We start from the raw sequence: 6,373 nt of genomic DNA on the forward strand, positions 1-6,373 counted from the left end.
CCGAGCTTCAAACATCAGTTGATGCCCGTATCTCTCAACTTGAAGTCGAACTAGCTGTGGAAAGCAAGATAATGGATGAGCTGGATCGTCGAACTTCTCATCTTAAGATTCAGAACTTGAAGCTCAAGGCGGCAACCAAGGAAATCGAAGAACTCAAGTCTGAGCGAGCAGTAGTCAAAAGCTCTGTTGGTGATGTGCATTCTATTCTTTTACATCTTTTGGAAGCACATGACTCGGTCCTTACCATCTCGATTCGACGCCACTTGGTTGAGAAATTGAGACCTGCTCTAGACATTCTAAGCAGGATTGAGGGTGTTTCGGAGCCCGTTGTCCCTCCAAAACAAGGGGGAGAAAATGTTACTCAGGGCCAGGGTCAATCACAACAACCTCCAAAAAGCAAACCCATCACCCAACCGAAAGTCACTACTGAACCGAAGGGTAATGAAGCTTCGGGCATTATGAAGGACAAACGAAAGAAGAAAATTGGTGATGATGATGAGGATGATATCGATGAAGTGACTGATACAGGAGAAAAAGCTTCCAAAACCGAAAGCCTCAAAGTCAATCCTAATGATCGAGAGATTGAGGAAAAGGTTCGAAAAGCGAAGGAAGCATTTGCCAGGGTGTAACACCCCAAATTCAGGAGGTCTAGAAAGGAAAGAAAACCTCAAATTAAGGAAGGAACTCATCGAGTAGATGGAGTGACTCGACGAGTAGGAGCGCGGATAGGGTCGCGACTTAGGTGATCTACTCGACGAGTCATAGGACTGACTCGGCGAGTTGGTCAGGTTTGGGGAAAACCCTAAATGCGGGTCTTGTACCCTATTTAAAGAACATTATAACCCTTCATCATCCTCCTTGATGCTCTCTCAACTCCAGAACGAAGACCTAGTGCATCCCATGAGTTTGTGAGCCTTTGAGAACATTCTTGAGTGTTGTGAAGCTTGAAGAAGAAGGTGAAGCCTTGGGGGTTCAAGAAGAGACTAGTAGATCCAGAAACCTCTTGCATTCTCCTCCATTTTCTGGTAAGAAAGTTTCCACCTTGATCATTATGCATGTAGATCTCTCTTCTTTTTCATTTTGGGGGTTTTTAGTCCAAGAACCCTAGCATGAGAGGAATGGACGTCCCAAGAGCTTGTGTTTTCAGATCTAACACTATTAAGGGCTGTTATAGCATAAATGTGCAAGCTTTATGCCACAGGAATTCCCATGCAAGCATATGAAGTGTTCTTTTGGCCTTTTTAGCTCAAAAGGCCATGAATGGAGGAAAAAGGTGGTAGCTTTGCATGGTTAGGAGATGGTTGGGTCCAGATCTGGGTCTTGGATGCCTTGAGCCTGTCTGAAATCGTCTAAATAGTGTTGGACATAGAGAGACTCGGCGAGTCAGTTATGGGACTCGGCGAGTCAGGCCAGTTCTTGCCTTAAAACCCTTATGTTAAGGGTATGAGTTGAGATTGGAAAGGGACTCAGCCAGTCTGAGTCCATAATGGTTATGAAGTTCATCGTACTCGACGAGTTCAAGGAAGAACTCGGCGAGTCTAAGGCAATCTCCTTAGTTTATGAAGATGGACTCGACTAGTTGTTCATACAACTCGGCGAGTCACAGATTAGACACATTCATATGTGGATGATGAACTCGACGAGTTCAATGGTGAACTCGACGAGTCGGTTGAAGATGGTCCCAGTGGCATGGTTGAAGGAGAATCCGTCGAGTTCTTGCTAGGCTCGTCGAGTAGAGTCGGGTTTTTTTAGGATTGGAGGAGTATGGACTCGACGAGTTGGTAGACCAACTCGGCGAGTCAGGTCAACTGGATGTTGACTTTGACCGTTGACTTTGACCAAGGTTGACTTTTGGATTATTGTAGTCTAAATGTTATTTTGGGTATTAATAGTTCGGGAAGCCGAAGGGTCAGCGGATCAGAAGTTGCCGGTTAGCAGTCAGAAGTGTTCAGCGAGTTTTCAGCTGTGCGAGGTGAGTCTCCTCACTGTGTGCATGGGTCAACGGCCACAATGCCGGCCCATTATGTTTATGTTTATGTTTATGCTTATTTATAGAAGGAAGACCCGGGGGTTAGCCCTATGCACTTATTGATATATGTTCCGGGTTACGACCTGATGTCGGGCGAGGCCCGAGGAATGTTAGGATGCTAGAAGTCTTTGTGATTCTTGCATGTGTCGGTATGATAGGATCTGGACCGAGGGTCTGATGTCGGTGTAAGCCCGAAGTACGTTAGATAATAGTATGTTTCCGGGTCGGGGTCCGATGTCGGGGTATTCCCGAGGAAGATTCTTAAGTAGTGCGTTAGATTATACTTGTTGTCTTCGTGATACTTGTATGTGCCTGGTAGGGAGGAGAGTGTGGGAGAGGTCCCGTATCTCATCACTAGCTGAGTATGGATGGGGTTCCATATCTCGATATTAGCATAACAGGGGCGAGGCCTGTGGTAGGAAGGATGTGAGTGTGGGCGGTGGCGCGTATCTCACTCCTAGTAGAAGGGTGGACGGGGTTCCACTACTTCAGTAGCAGACCAGGGGCGGGGCCCAAGTTTGGCGAGGCTTTAGATCAGGGTATGGTTAGGGAATGTTTATGTATGTTTCAGTATGTTATTTGATCGTATGTATGTGTATGTTTCAGTATGTTATCTGATCGTATGTATGTAGTAGAAAGGTGGGACCTGATGCCAGGCGGGGCCTGATGACGAACGGGATCCGATGGCGAGTGAGGCCCAATGCAGCGGGTGGGGGCCCAGTATGTGATTATGTGCTCATGGTTGTATATGGCATGTTTGGATCAGTAGATATGTTTGGTATGTGGTAGGTTGGGGAACTCACTAAGCTTCGTGCTTACGGTTTTTAGTTTTGGTTTCAAGTACTTCCGGTAGCGGAGGGAAGAGCTCGGGATGATTGCATGGCACACACCAAGAAGTTTAGCCTGGGATGTTTACTCTGATAAAATGGATAAGTGTTTTGGGAAAAATACTCTAATTTGTCATATAACTCTTTTTAGTATGTTGAAATGATTTAATGATATGGATTAGTAATGTTTTTAAAAAAAATTTGGTCATGATTTTTGGGATGTTACAAGTTGGTATCGGAGCCTTGGTTTGAGGGATTCGGGGACACTCTCGGGTGTAACTGAACTCAAACTGAGGGCTTGGTAAGGAAATTTTTTTTCAAAGGAAAATCGTTTTTTATAAAAAGAACTTTGGAAAGAAAATGGATTTCGAAAAAAGAATAAGAAGTTTAAAAGAAGAAAAGGGTGTGGTGCATGCAATCAGCCGAGCTCAAGTAACTTCTCCCAAATTACCCATACAAGTTTATGTTATGTTATGTTTATGTGATCAGCATGCAAGATTTAGGGCTAAGGATCTAGGAGGATGCGTTATGTGCCTGTTATATGCGCTTATTGAGCTATATGCTAGTATTGGTTAGACAGTGGTAGGATAGCATGTTTAGGTTATGCCTGATTTCATGAGCTAATATCGCATGCTAGTGCAGATTCCTGATATGTGAATATGATTGCTTGTTTATGATATGGTTAGATTTTTCTTTGGTCTGAATGCTGCTTGCTTTGTGCTTTGTGGGACTCTGAGTGATGAGAGTTAGCCATGAGGTGAATGCATCAAGTCACATGTGACCAGGGTTGAATAATCTCAGAGTGTTGGATTTGGCCCTATTGCGCAGCTCTTGTTTGAGTCCAACCGTTGTAGGGAAGAGTCCTTTACTCGAAGGATTATCTGAGCCTCATTACATGTGATGGTATTCAGGTGATGGCTGATTGGCATTACGAAGAGAAATTCAGCAGCTGAGGATTGGTTTGGGTTAGAGATTTCCCTAGGGTAGGCCTAGGATGAGTTTAGTGTTGGGGTCAGCGGTGGTAGTGAAAGGCACTTGGTGGAGTTGAGGTAACTCTTGAGGAAAGTACGGATAGATGTGGAAGGTAGTAGGGGCCCATACTACTGAAAGCAGAGGATCTATACTCGATTCAAGAGGGGTCGTGTGACAATCCGAAATTTTTATCTTATACACTTATTCAAATCAATGAAGGCCAGACTCGTTTTTGCTATCTTCTAGCACTATTTAGAGTCAATTGGAGTGTTTAAAAGCTAATATAATCAAGGTAAGAGTCGGGGGATGAGTATTGTGAGTGTAACACCTTGAAATTGAGCCAAACACACCAACACAAGGTGTGTGCGGCCGCACACCCGAGTGTGCGGCCACACACCCATCCCAGCCGCACACTCTAACCTATATATAGAAGACTTATTCATTTTTGAACACTTTTCCACTTCTTCAAAGCTAGAACTCGAAATCCTCTCAAGTATCATCCAAATCTTCATCTTGATCTTCATAAAAGGTAGTAATCCTTCCTTTTTATTTGTTGATACACGACCCTAACTAGCAAAACCCTTTGGTTTGATCCATGAAAACATCCATTTTAGCCAAGAACACCAAGAACAAACACTAGTTTTGGACCTTAATCACCCTTTCAAGCCTCTATAATGTGTTTACACTTATCATAACTTGTTATATGCTAAGAACACTTGATGATATGCTAGAAAAACACGATTTTATCATCTTCATAAAGGGTGTGCGACCGCACACATCAAGGTGGCCACACACACCCTTTTTAGGTCCAAAAAATGGCAATTAACTCCATATAAGGCTAAAGCATGAAGTAAGAAACCTTCCTAGATGAGTCCTAAAGCCTTAAAATACGTTTTGGCACATTCCATAGGGAGTGTGCGGCCGCACACACACCTTGGCAGCACACCCTGGCCGCACACACACAAATGTTGTGCATTTTGACCATACACTCCCTTGTATAGCCAAATACCCCTTATATACAATCATATATGGTGGTAACACTTAATTCTAAGTGTTTTTATGTCCCTAAGGCGTGTCCCTATCACCTTTAGCGGTTATATACGTTAAATATATTCATATATGTGAAATTATATGTTAAATAGGATTCGTTTGTGCTCAAGACTCCAATTGACACCCAACAATCCTATATCGATCTTTCATTCGAGTTACTCACTACAGGTGAGTTCATACCCCTTAATTAACCTTTTAAATGTTTTTAAATGCTTTTATGGGGGGAATACAAGTTGAACTATAATAGTTATTATATCAATCACATGTGATTAATAACTACCAAACAAGTGGATTTCTTACTTTTCAAACTGGGTTATCAAACTGTTTTACTTCAAACTGTTTTACAAACTCTTTTACATATCAAATACTTTTATTAAACTCTTTTAAACTTATATTCTGATAAATGTGTATCTATATAGATATAATTTTAATAAGTAGGGTTGAAAGGACTTAGGACTGATAGCTCACCTTACTTCCTATTCCTTGTTTGGTGGTGGATTTAGAGTATTCAGGTTATTTGTCCAAAGGTCGTTTGAATCCTAGTTATATATTATGTATATGTATATAGATATAAAAGTTCCTTCTTTCATTCAGTTCAATACCTTTAGGTAGCAAAGGTATACACACATGTTCATACATTCAAACAACATTACTAGTAAGCTATAATAGGTATAGTTTAGGGAGATACTAATACTATTACTAGAACAATGAAACATACAAAGAGTCAGTACATACATGAAACAATACCATACACAAAGAACATACAATACCATACATGGAGAACATACATACATGCTAGACAGGGAGAGAACACACAATACAGCTAGCACATACATATACAAGAACATTACTATAGTTATGTGAGCCACGTAACGGGGGCATGGCATTACCTGTCATGGCCCGTTTTGTATCCAGAATCTCCTTAAGTGGGGAGCGTATGAGTTTGTGTATAGATCTATACTGGATTGACTATCCTACACCTTGATGCTCGCTACAATGGGACATGCAAGTCTACGGGTGCCAAACGTCATTTCTTCCGACGTCTTACATCGTCGTGTTTATAATCGGTAGCAGGATACAGGCCGATCACATGGTAATTTAAATAACAATTGGTTTAAGGTAGTTAGTACAGCAGTAGTTACTTAATACAACACTACAGTACTATTTCATTTTCCCATTACATTCACTTTGTGATCTTCACACAATAAACAGCAATGTAAAAACTATATTTTTGGTTAATGATAGTCAAATTTGGGAAAATACATACTCTTACAAGAGACAGACACACACAGACACTAGATGCCTTGGTAGAAGGCTACTTTTAGTAGAAAACATAGGGTTTTCTAGGAGAGTTCAAACAATTACAAACATTTTCAAACTTATACATTGCAGACTTACAAACACTTTCATACAAATACAGACACTAAAATACTTATGAACTCACCAGCTTTAAAGCTGATAAACTCTTTCAAAATAACTTGTGTTCTCAGGTCGC

The sequence above is a fragment of the Lactuca virosa genome, chromosome 4 (assembly GCF_052849685.1).
Source record: "Lactuca virosa cultivar CGN04683 chromosome 4, Lactuca_virosa_CGN04683_v6, whole genome shotgun sequence".
Taxonomy (NCBI): domain Eukaryota; kingdom Viridiplantae; phylum Streptophyta; class Magnoliopsida; order Asterales; family Asteraceae; genus Lactuca; species Lactuca virosa.